The sequence below is a fragment of the Chlorocebus sabaeus genome, chromosome 17 (assembly GCF_047675955.1).
Source record: "Chlorocebus sabaeus isolate Y175 chromosome 17, mChlSab1.0.hap1, whole genome shotgun sequence".
Classification (NCBI taxonomy): Eukaryota; Metazoa; Chordata; class Mammalia; order Primates; family Cercopithecidae; genus Chlorocebus; species Chlorocebus sabaeus.
Window position 1 is genome coordinate 37,375,871 of NC_132920.1, and position 12,888 is coordinate 37,388,758.

Consider the following 12,888-nt stretch of genomic DNA (forward strand, 5'->3'; position numbering starts at 1 on the left):
GCAAAAACACCAAAACAGAACAATAATGACAATAAGGAAGAGGAGGAGCATAAGGAGGAGGAGGAGGATATCGACTAGCCTCTCATTTTATTTTCTTTACTTTTTTTTTTTTTTTTTTTAATGAGACGGAGTTTTGCTCCTATTGCCCCGGCTGGAGTGCAGTGGCGTGATCTCGGCTCACCGCAACCTCCGCCTCCCAGGTTCAAGCGACTCTCCTGCCTCAGCCTCCCGAGTAGCTGTAATCACAGGCATGCACCACCAAGCCCGGCTAATTTTGTTATTTTTTTTAGTAGAGAAGGGGTTTCTCCATGTTGGTCAGGCTGGTCTCGAACTCCTGACCTCAGGTGATCCACCCGCCTCGGCCTCCCAAAGTGCTGGGATTACAGGCGTAAGCCACCGCGCCCGGCCAACAGGCTCTCATTTTCTTGACAGCTAAGCTTCTTGAAAGCATATTCTTAGCTCACTTTTCTCTTCTACTTCTCCTCTAATTCTCTCCTGTAGTAATTAGCTCTTGCCACAATAATGATGCAAAATTCAGTGGCTTAAAACCACAAGCATCTCTTTTTCTTATTCGAGCTTCAGGCTGAAGGTTGCCTGGAGTGGGTTCCAGGCTTTAGTCTGGATTTTTGACTGCTCTCACATGTCTGTTATCTTCCTTGGGCCAGTGGCTCCCCAGGGCATGCTCGTCTCATACTGCAGGCATGGGAGTGGAAACACGTAATGCTTCTTGAGGCAAACTGTTACTTTTGCTCACATTCCTTCGGCCAGAAGTCTTGCAGGGAAATATACTCCATCTACTCTTATGCACTGCAAGAGGGAGTGAAACTAACAATAATCTAGTCTACTTCTACTTTTCATCTGGCTTCTGACACTGCTGTGCCATTAGGGTCAACCCACAAGTGCCAAAAGAATAGACATTTCTCAGGCTGGGTGTGGTGGTTCACGTCTGTAACCCCGGCACTTTGGGAGGCTGAGGTGGGAGGATCACTTGAGATCAGGAGTTTGAGACTAGCCTGGGCAACATAGTGAGACCCTATCTCCACAAAATAATTTTGAAAATTAGCCGATGTGGTGGCACATGATGTGAACCCAGCTATTCAGGAGGTTCAGGTGGAAGGATCGCTTGAGCATGGGAGGTCGAGGCTGCAGTGAGCCATGATTGTGCCACTGTGCTCTAGCCTGGGCAACAGAGCAAGACTCTGTCTCAAAAAAAAAAAAAAAATTCTCAGAAGATGAGGAGACAGCCAGGTGCCAGGTCATGCAGTACCTATCAGGCATGGTTAGGAGTTTGGATTTCATTCTAAGTGTAGCAGAAGCCATTTAATAGTTAGCTATGTGACTAGAGTGGTCCTTCTACAATGCAGATCTGTTCATGTCATGTCCCTGCTTAAACTGGCAATGAATGTCCCATTGCCTAGAGGAAAAGGTAACATAAGACTTATATGGCCTTAGAAGTCTACTATGATGGACCCCTGCTGCAGTGTCTTTTGTCCCTGCACACCATGCCTTGTACTCTTTGGTCTTACCATGTAGAACTACTTATGGTTAATTTTAGTTTGGATTCTCCAAGAAGCTGACCCTGAGACAAGGATTTGAGTGCAAGTAGTTTATTTGGAGGTGACAGAAACATGAGTGGGGAAAGAGGTAGAAGTGATATAGGGGAAGGAAGGCAGTCAATAAAGGGCGAAGTTTGTTTGTTTTTTTTTTCTTTTTGAGATGGAGTCTCGCTCTGTTGCCAGGCTGGAGTGCAGTGGCGCGATCTCGGCTCACTGCAACCTCCACCTCTCGGGTTCAAGCAATTCTACGGCCTCAGCCTCCCAAGTAGCTGGGACTACAGGCACATGCCACCACAACCAGCTAATTTTTGTATTTTTAGTAGAGACGGGGTTTCACCACGTTGGCCAGGATGGTCTCGATCTCCTGACCTCGTGATCTACCCACCTCGGCCTCCCAAAGTGCTGGGATTACAGGTGTGAACCCGGCAAGAGCAAACTATTAAGCCAACTACCACAATGGACAACAGGAGCTTAATCCTGTAAAGAAACTCTGAAAAACACACACCTTAGAATTATCCCCTCTAAGTGTTGAAGGAACTTCAGTGTTTATCTACAAACTCCTGAGAGTCAGTCACTAGTTGAGGGCTGCTCCCAGGAGTTAATTCTTAGACATTTCCAGTATGTCATGAGTGTGAACAGCATGGTTTTCTATAGTTCTTGGGAGCTGGGGGAAGAGCCTTCAGGCAAAGAGATGCACTTAGCACACGAAGAGGATGAAGGATGTGGGTGAGGTACTGACAGCAACTCCTACAGTTTCTCATACGTAATTTCTCCTTGTAGACATCCATAGTTCCATGTATGTTTCATCCTTCTGCCTAGGATGCTTTTCCCTCCCTCTCTACCTAGTAAAATCACACTCATCTTTCAAGGCCTTCCTCAGCTTCCCAATCAGAGAGGATCATGCTCCACTCTGTGTTTTCTTAGGACACATTATAGTATACACCTCCATTTTTATCACTTGTCATGCTGCTTTACTTACTAACCAGACTCCTCTACTAGATTATACACTTGTTGAGGACAGGGACTGTATGTTTATAGTTCCTAATATAGTTTAGTGCCAGAAATATAGTAGATGCTCAATAAAAGTTAGTTAGAAGAACTGATTTCTATCTACAGTGTGTGGCAATGATTTGGTGCAGTGCTGCATTGAACTGAGGTCAACCTGAGGTAAAATCATAATTTTTTCCCCCATTCTCACTTTCACCGCATTCCCCTCCCTTCACTCACCCAATACCTTGCTCGTCTTTCTCTCTGGCCTAATATCAAAATCTTTTTCTAGATACTTCTCTTACATTAAAGGAGCACAAGAAATAGGAAACCTGGGTTGCTATTCATCTGCCGCTGGCTAGCCCTAGGGTCCTTGAGCAAGCCTCTTCCTCTCTTTGAGCTTCAGTCTTCTCATCTGTAAAATGATTTTCAATGTTCCTGCCAATTACTAAGGGTCTCTTTAAGAATATCTCTATAAGGATGGTGTACAAGGAACTGGTAACAGTGGTTGCCTCTGGGGAGCAGAAATAGGTGGCAATGGGCAAAAAGTTGTGAGGGAGATCAAGTTTTTCTTTATATCCTGCATGAGCTTCCTAGGACTTCTCTGCAACAAACACAACAAACATAGTGGCATAAAACGATAGAAATTTGTTATCTTAAGGTTCTGGAGGCTGGAAGTCCCAAATCAAGTAAAATCATGCTTCAAAGGCTCTAGCAGAGAATCCTTTCCTGCCCCTTTTGGGTTCTGGTGGCTCCATGTATTCCTTGGCTTGTGGCTGCATCATACCAATCTGCTTCTATGGTCACACTGCCTCCTTCTCTTCTGTCTATATCTTCTCTCATAAAAGAACACTTGTCATTGGATTTGAGACCTAGCCAAGCAGTCCAAGATGATCTCATTTCAAAATCTTTAAATTAATATCTGTTAAAGACCCTTTTTGTGAATAACATAACATCCACAGGTTCCAGGGATTTTAATGTAGACATACCTTTTTTGTGGCCACAATTAAGCATATCCATTTTTAGATTTTGAATTTGTACCATGTAGAAATTTATGATAATAGAAAGGAAGAAAGGAATTTCTTCTTCTTCTTCTTCTTCTTCTTCTTCTTCTTCTTCTTCTTCTTCTTCTTCCTCTTCCTCTTCCTCTTCCTCTTCCTCTTCCTCTTCTTCTCCTGTTTTTTCTTTTTTGGAGACAGAGTCTCACTCTGTCCCCTAGGTTGGAGTGCAGTAGTGCTATCTTGGCTCACTACAACCTCCACTTCCCAGGTTCAAGCAATTCTTCTGCCTTAGCCTCCCAAGTAGCTGGGACTACAGATACGTGCCACCATGCCCAGCTAATTTTTTTGTATTTCAGTGGGGACGGGGTTTCACCATGTTGGCCAGGATGGGCTCGAACTCCTGACCTCAAGTGATCCACCCGCCTCAGCCTCCCAAAGTGTTGGGATTACAGGCATGAGCCACCATACCCAGTGGAAGGAAGATTTCTATGTGACGGTACAGAGACTAAGATTTCTACTTTTCTGCTTCCTGTTCAACTATATTTTGTCCTTCCCTCAGGATCTGACTTTAAACCACCTTTTCCCTCCAAATTTTATTTACTGTTGAAACCATATTACAGGAAATAAAAATGGAACTCTCATCCCATGTGGTTGGAAGTGTAAAGTAGTATGACCACTTTGAAAAACAGTTGGGTTGTATTTTGCAAAGGTGAACTTATGCATACACTCCAGACCACCAATTCCACTTCCATGTCAACATCCTAGAGAAATCTTTCTAGCTGTTCACTTATCCAGAAGACACATATGAGAAAGTTTGTAGCAGCAGAGTTCATAGTGGCACAGAATGTGAAACAACCAAATGTCCATCAGTAGCAGCATAGATAAAATATGATATTATAAAATGGTCTACTACAACAGTGAAAATGAGTGGACTATAGCTGTACTCATCAACATAGGTAAATATCAAAATCATACTATTGTCTAAAAGAAGCAGGCAACAGAAGAATAGATATATACAATATTAATAGTATGTTACTTAAGGTTACAAACATAGGTAGAAAATATGAACACAAGGGAATTATTAATAGAAAATTCTGCAGAGTGGTTACATCTGAAAGAGAGGGAAAAGGGGAATAACCATAGGAAGGGACCCCTAAGGGGCTTCTAAGGTATTGGTGATATCCTACTGTATAGCATGGGGAGTGGGTACACGAATGCAAATGTTATTAATCAAACTGTGCACATCAGTTTTATAAATTCTTTTGTGTGTGTGATATATTTAACATCCCATGAAAAGATTCTACTACCGGTGAGGACGTGGAGCAATGGAAACTCACACTCATTGCTGTGAGGATAAGCTGGAAAAGCCATTTTGGAGAACATTTGGCACCATCTAGTAAAGTGGAAGTTGTACATGTTCTGTGATCCAGCAATGCCTTTCCTAGATATTCCTAGTACTGTACCTTAAAGCACTGCTTTTCAAACATGCTGATCACAACCTCTTATTGAGAAGTACATTTTACATCAAACCAAGTATCTCTCGCTCTCAGGCGTGCGTGCACACACACACACACGTATGTATGTGTAAGCGTAAAAAAGCTGGGAAAATATTTTGCAAAACAATGCCCATATTACATGCAACACATTCTGATCTTTTCTATTTCTGTCTATTCTATTTCATTAAAGGTCCTAACCTTTAAGTTCACTTTAACTCACTAGTAGTTGATGCTATGGAATGTTTGCGTCCCCTCAAAATTGGATTTAGATGCATATGTTGAAACTAATCACCAATATGATGGCATTAGGTGGTGGGGTATTTGGGAGGTGATGAAGGTAGATTACTGCCCTTTTAAGAGGGGCTCCAAAGAGCTGCCTGGCCCTTTCCACCATGTGGGGACACAGCCAGCAGGTGTTCCTATGAACCAGGAAATGGGCCCTCACCAGACACCAAATCTGCTGGCATCTTGATCTTGTATTTCCCAGCCTCCAGAACGGTGAGAAATAAATTTCTGCTGTTTACAAGCTACCCAATGTATGATATTTTGGTTTTTATTTTTTCATGTCAGACAGCTAATGTGCTGACATCTTAACAAGGTTTGAGGGAGGCACATCTCACACACGGGCAGGAACACCCACTCATCTTGCTTATGAACTGCAAAAAGACTGATCTATGATATTTTGTTATAGCAGCCTGAATGGACTAAGACACTTGAGAAACCATCATTTGAAAAAAACTGCACTAGAGAAAAATTTCCATGAGATAATGTATAAAAGTGTTGAATGAGCAATGCTCAAAATAAAAATAACTGGAAATGAGAATTGAGGAATATTCACATAATGGAATGATATATTGCAGTTAAGATGAGTAAACTAGAGCTCAACGTATTAACAGAATGTTGAGTGAAAAAGCCAGTTGCTGAAGCATATGTACAGTATGATGTTATTTATAAAGTTTCAAAACATGAAAAACATGTTGTTTATGGATACATACATATGTAATAAAACTCTAAAACACGCATGGGAATGCTGAACTTGTAACTCAGGATCGTGGTTTCCACTGGAGAGAGGGAGGGGAATGAGATCAGAGAGGAACAAAATGGAACTTTAATTATATTTTGAGATTTTTTGTTTATTAATCTTTTTCTTATTTGTTCTTTATTATTTATTGCAGGAGATGGCAAATTACCAATGATGGGCCAAATCTGGTAAGTTATTTTTATATGATCTAGGAGATAAAAATGGATTTTACATTTTTTAATTGTTGAAAAACTTGAAAGAAGAATATTTCATGACATGTAACAAAGTGCAAATTTCTATGTGGATAAAATAAGTTTTATTAGAACACAGCTCCGAGAGCTGATTTATTGTCTATGGTTGCTTTCACACGACAATGGCAGAGATGAATAGCTGCAACAGAGACCATATAGCTGGCAAAGTCTAAAAATATCTACAATTCAGCCCTTGCTATAAGAAGTTTGTCAACCCCTGGTTGACATATATACATATATGTATACATACATAACATACATATACCTGTATGTACATATATATGCATACACACATATGTCAACATGTATATGTTGTGAGGGGCGTGAGGGGTGTGTGTGTGTGTGTGTATATATGTGTATTTTTTGATACGGTCTCTCTCAGGCTGAAGTGCAATGGCACGATCTCGGCTCACTGCAACCCCCGCCTCCTGGGCTCAAGTGATCCTCCCCCTCAGCCTCTGAGTAGCTGGGACCACAGGTGTGTGCCACCACACTTCTCTAATTTTTTGTATTTTTGATAGAGATGGGGTTTTGTCATGTTGCCCAGGCTGGTCTCGAACTCCTGAGCTCAAGTGATCCACCTGCCTCAGCCTCCCAAAGTGCTGGGATTGCAGGTGTGAGCCACTGTACCCAGGCGATGTATATTTTATAATTTTAAAATATGGTGGCCGGCCGCGGTGACTCACGCCTGTAATCCCAGCACTTTGAGAGGCCGAGGCGGGCGGATCACTAGGTCAGGAGGCCGAGACCATCCTGGCTAACACGGTGAAACCCCGTCTCTACCAAAAATACAAAAAAAATTAGCCAGGCGCGGTGGCGGGCGCGTGTAGTCCCAGCTACAGGGAGGCTGAGGCAGGAGAATGGCGCGAACCCGGGAGGCGGAGCTTGCAGTGAGCCAAGATGGCACCACTGCACTCCAGCCTGGGCAACAGAGCTCCATCTCAAAAACATCTCATCTCTAAATAAATAAATAAATAAATAAATAAATAAATGAAATGGTAACATTAAAGTTCCAGAAGTACCAAGATGTATAATTCTACCCTCTACCAAAATTTGCTTATTTTTTTCAACGTTTTCTTCCAATCTTTGACAAAACCCATATATTCTTACTGAAAGCATGCAAAGATATTTTATATTCTACCTTTTCCCTGCCGTACATCATTTCATACACCTTTTTGATGTGCTATGTAGCATTCAAATTCGCCGTCTTTAATGGTACAACATGGTTCAAGTTTATAAACTGCACACCATAATTTACGTAACTGCCTTTTCATGTTTAAATCTTCATATTCTTTTCATTTTTCCCTGTTTATTATTGGTTGCAAGGCAAAGAATATCTTTGTACACAGAGATTTTCCCCTTTCTTCTTGCCAGGTACGGTAACTTCTTTTCTTTCTTTTTCTTTTCTTTTTTTTTTTTTAAGACGGAGTTTCTCTCTGTCGCCCAGGCTGGAGTGCAGTGGCGCAATCTCGGCTCACTGCAAGCTCCGCCTCCCGGGTTTATGCCATTCTCCTGCCTCAGCCTCCCGAGTAGCTAGGACTACAGGCGCCCGCCACCACGCCCGGCTAGTTTGTTTGTATTTTTAGTAGAGAAGGGGTTTCACTGTGTTAGCCAGGATGGTCTCAATCTCCTGACCTCGTGATTCGCCTGTCTTGGCCTTCCAAAGTGCTGGGATTACAGGCGTGAGCCACGCGCCCGGCCGACTTCTTTTCTTAGAATAAATTCTTAGGAATGAAATACCTAGTTTTCCCTTCACCCCCAAATTCTGAAAACTCTCTCTTCCTCTCTTTATTCCTATAACCTCTTGCTTTTTCAGTCTTTTTGCTTATCCCCTTGCCTTCTCTAATATAACTGATCTCTGCATTGGCTCTTACAGTGGTCGTTAAGATACTGTAAAGCTCTCTTGCTGTTAAATCCCAGCTTGACCTCACTATCTCTTAGGTGGCCCAACATTGCACAGTGCATTGTGAGGGCTGCTTCTTGCTTTCATTTCTTAACCCTTCCCCTCATCACAATGTCTACTTCCTTCCTTCCACTTCACTCCTTTGCTAAGGTTAAAGTCTGCCAGTGATCTCTCTGTAAGTCCAAAGGTTTTTTTTCTCTATTTTTATCTTCCCATTGGAGCTCCTGTCCTGAAGTGACTTTCCTCCTATAGTCACTTTCTTCAGGCCTTTCTCCTTCCTTTTCTGTCCCTACTCAAGGATTATCTCTTTCATAAAACTTTCTCTAAGGGTTGGGATATGCCTACCTCTTTTGAGTCCACAGTCAACCCAGGCATATCTCATCCCTTAACTATAGTTTGCCCCATTTTAAGTTGTTTAACCCTCTTTTGAATGAAGATGAAGTTGAAGGGGGAAAAGTAAAAAGTTGCAGGTAAACAATATTGAGAAGCCTCTACTTATAGTTTCAGAATAAACTCTTCAGATAAATTCAACAATCACAGGCCATACTATATTAGTAACAGAAGAGCTACAAAGTGAGGTCCATGGATCAGCAGCATCAGTGTCACCTGGGAGCTTGTTAGAAATTCTGAGTTGTGGCCCGGCGCGGTGGCTCAAGCCTGTAATCCCAGCACTTTGGGAGGCCGAGACAGGCGGATCACTAGGTCAGGAGATCGAGACCATCCTGGCTAACATGGTGAAACCCCGTCTCTACTAAAAAATACAAAAAACTAGCTGGGAGTGCTGGCAGGCGCGTGCAGTCCCAGCTACTCGGGAGGCTGAGGCAGGAGAATGGTGTAAACGCGGGAGGCGGAGCTTGCAGTGAGCTGAGATCAGGCCACTGCACTCCAGCCTGGGTGACAGAGCCAGACTCCGTCTCAAAACAAAAAACAAAAAAAAGAAATTATGAGTTGTAGGCTCCACCTCAGACCTGCTGAATCAGAATCTAGGTTTTTAATATAATCCTCAGTGATTCACATGTGCAATATAGTATAGGAAGCACTGGTCTAGTGGACCAGTGAATGTCTGCCAAGAAGGACCTCCATCAGAATGCCTCTAAGGACCTCTCGGGAACTTCAAACCAATGGTTTACACCTCTTGCTGGACAAGAGTGGCTGTCATAGCTATCAGCCCTTTGATGACAGCTACCAACTAATCTCCTGACTAGGTGGGTGGCTCCTTCCCTCATCATTCCAGGTACAGGCACATTCCTTTAAAGCTGCAAAAGAGTTTGAAGAATACAATCTTTCTCAGAGAAGACTGTTCCTCAACCAAGAGTGTAGGCAAAGATGTAGAATCATTGGTGAAGTGGACATATCCTACTAGGGGTTAGGAAACACTGTTTCTATCATCTTTCCTAACAAAAAAATATGTGAACAACATAGAATTCAAAGACAAGAAATATTTATATTCTTCCTTCTTTCACTCAGTAAACGTTTACTAAGCACTCGCTATGTGCCAAACACTATTCTAGGTGCTGAGGATACAGCAGGAAACAAAACAAAGTCCCAGTCTTAGTGGGGTTCACATTCTAGGGCAGCAGTCCCCAACCTTTTTGGCATCCGGGACCAGTTTCATGGAAGACAACTTTTCCACGAAAATTTTGCGGGAGGGGGGTTTCAGGATGAAATGTTTCCACTTCAAATCACAAGGCATTAGATTCTCATAAGGAATGTGCAACCTAGATCCCTTGTATGAGCAGTTCACAATAGGGTTCACACTCCTATGAGAACCTGATGCTGCTGCTGATCTGACAGGAGGCGGAGCTCTGGCGGTAATGATTGCATGCCACCCGCTGCTCACCTCCTACTATGTGGCCTGGTTCCTAACAGGACACAGACAGGGGGCCTCTATTCTAGCGCATAGAGATGGACAGCAAACAAGTACATAATATGGCCTGTAGTGATAGTGCTTCAAAGAAAAATAGAGCCAGGCACAGTGGCCCATGCCTGTAATCCCAGCATTTTGGGAGACTGAAGAGGAAGGGTCATTTGAACCCAGGAGTTTGGGACCAGCCTGGGCAATATAGGGAGACTGTCTCTACAAATAATAAAAAGATTAGCTGGGTGTGGTAGCATGCAGTGTGGTCCCAGCTACTTGGGAGGCTGACATAGGAGGACTGCTTGAGCTCAGGAGGTCAAGGCTTCAGTGAGCTGTGGTCATGCCACTGCACTCCTGGGCAACAGAGTGAGACCTTGTGTCAAAAAACTAAAGAAAGAAAGAAAAAGAAAAATAGAGCAGTGTAGCCAGTATTTAAGATGGGTGGTTAGGGAGGGTCTCTACAAGGTAAAGACAGTTGGGTATATACCTGCATGAAATGAGGAAGCAAGGCATTTAGGGGAAGAGAAGTCCAAGCAGAGGAAATGGCTAATGCAAAGGCCTTGAAGTAGGAACATGTTTAGGGTGTTCAAGGAACAGCAATAAGACCAATGGGCATGGTTGGAGCAGATTAAGCAACACAGAAAGTGTAATGAGATGAGGCTGGAGAGGTGAGTGGAGCCAAGTCATGTAGGGTCTTTAAGGAGCTTGGATTTTATGCCGAGGACAGTGGGGGCCATTGCAAGGTTTTCAGCAGAGGAGTGACATGATATGGTCTACATTTTAACAGAATGTCTCTGGGCTGGGTGTGATGACTCCCACCTGTAATACTAGCACTCTGGGAGGCCAAAGCTGATGGATTGCTTGAGTTCAGGGGTACAAGACCAGCCTGGGCAACATGGTGAAACCTCAATCTTTACAAAAATACAAAAAATTTGCTGGCCATGGTGGTATGTGCCTGTAGTCCCAGTTACTCAGGAGGCTGATGTGGGAGGATTGGTTGAGCCTGGGAGGTGGAGGTTGTAGTGTGCTGAGATCATGTCACTGGACTCCAGCTTGGGTGACAGGGCAAGACCTGGTCTCAAAAAAAAAAAGGTCTCTCTGGCTGCTGTATGGGGAATGCACTCTAACGGGGTAAGAGTGGAAGCAGGGAGCCGAATAGCAGGCTGCTGTAAGCGGGTGTGTGGTTGGTGAAGATTAGGGTGACCAACTGGTAGTGGTGAAAAAGGTTCCAACGATCTCAATTTCCCTACCAAATACTATTTAAAAAGTCATTACCAGGTAACTGGTGTGAATTTTTAAAAACTCTTGGAGGGGAAACTGATATAGAAAACAAAGTGTAGACATAATAGGGCTTCTCTGGGTTGAGCACTGTTAACAACACTCCCTGGGAATCAGTGTTATTTAACATTTCATAAAAGATTAAGAAAAAGGAGTATTTTGAGATATTTCTAGGTACACAAATTATACTTTGCTTTCTACATAGTAAAATGTCAAATCAATAGGGAACAGTTTCTGGAACATCTCTAAAACCATGTGTGTAAGCTGGAAAGTGGCAAGTATCTTGTCACATGGATGAGTGTATGGCAGCTCACATAGGGGAAGACAATCCAGAGGATACCTTTAAGACAATGAACTCTGAATTGCTGGTTGCCACCAAGGTAAGGAATCTAGAAGTTGTTTTAGATTACTCCTTCAAGACATCAACTCTTCTAAAGCCCAAACAGCCAGCAAAAGTTCTGGCTGTCCAGAATAAAGACAAAACATCAACCTTAACAAAGCCTCAGTACATCCCTCTTTGGGCTTAGTGTGCAGTGCTGGTCACTGCATCCTAAGAAAAAAAAGTGCCAGAGAATGGCAGGTAAAATGATTAAAAGAATACAGGGACTTTCTCTTTCTTTTTTTTCCTGGGTTAAATGCCCATGAAGAAAATAAGATGAAAGTTTATAAAAGCATGAAAGATTCAGAAGAAGTAAAAATAGCCCTCGTCATCCAATCCTATAATTCTAAAATTAGGGGACAAAAGAAGCTTGAAAATGGGAGTAATGTAGAAACCGTCGTTGGAGGACATACCCGTCGGGGGTCGGGTCTTTATGTATTCTCCAATATGTGGAAGTACATGTGGTAGCTGTAAATGGAGGGTGGGGGTGGGAGTGGGGGACACGCAGCCCACCTCAACAGTCCTTCGATGGGACAAAAACCACTCTGGACTGGTGCCCGCTTTCCCTCTCTCCCCAAATCACCACGGAATACAACCACAGAAACTCAAAAACAGCAAAAAACACCGACAAGACATTCAAAGGATTCAAAATGCTAATATTAAATCTCATTGTCTGGGAAAATTAGACTGAAAATAAATTCAAGGGTGCAAGATTTATAACAGATTAACAAGGGAAATTAAGGATGTTGGTGGGGCCGGGAGGAGATACATCCTTAACTTTGTGATTCACAAGATGGAGCTATACTGTGTCCTGCAAAGAAATCGTATTTGGTAATCTGAGTTGGACAGCTATGATAAACCATTTCCTATACACCGTTAGCATAGTCAGAAAGTGAGAGTTATGTATTGACATAGGGATTAGATCATTTGAATTTTTCACCCACAGCACAAGTCCTTCAATCGTTTTCAATAAACAGAGGGAGAGGGAGACTCTGATGAACCGTTGCTCACGTGTTGAGCAGTTAGCAATCCCGGGCTATCGGGTCCCTGCTGACCTTCAGAAAAACGAATGGACATCTAAACGGAACGAGGAAGGGAGGGTAATAACCAGAGTGTCATTGAGTTGAGAGATGTTAAAAATGGGCCACAACAAACACA

The 12,888-nt window shown here is 42.9% G+C and overlaps 1 protein-coding gene and 1 non-coding gene across 2 annotated transcripts in view; both read right to left on the bottom strand.

The window, feature by feature from the left end:
* TMEM217 (transmembrane protein 217) overlaps nt 1–12,888 on the bottom strand; it is a 42,562-nt gene that overhangs the window by 29,324 nt on the left and 350 nt on the right. The gene's annotated exons all lie outside the window — the stretch shown is intronic.
* On the bottom strand, nt 5,605–5,708 carry LOC119626884 (small nucleolar RNA U13). The gene has a single exon (XR_005243075.1). It is a non-coding gene; the product is annotated as a small nucleolar RNA U13 (small nucleolar RNA).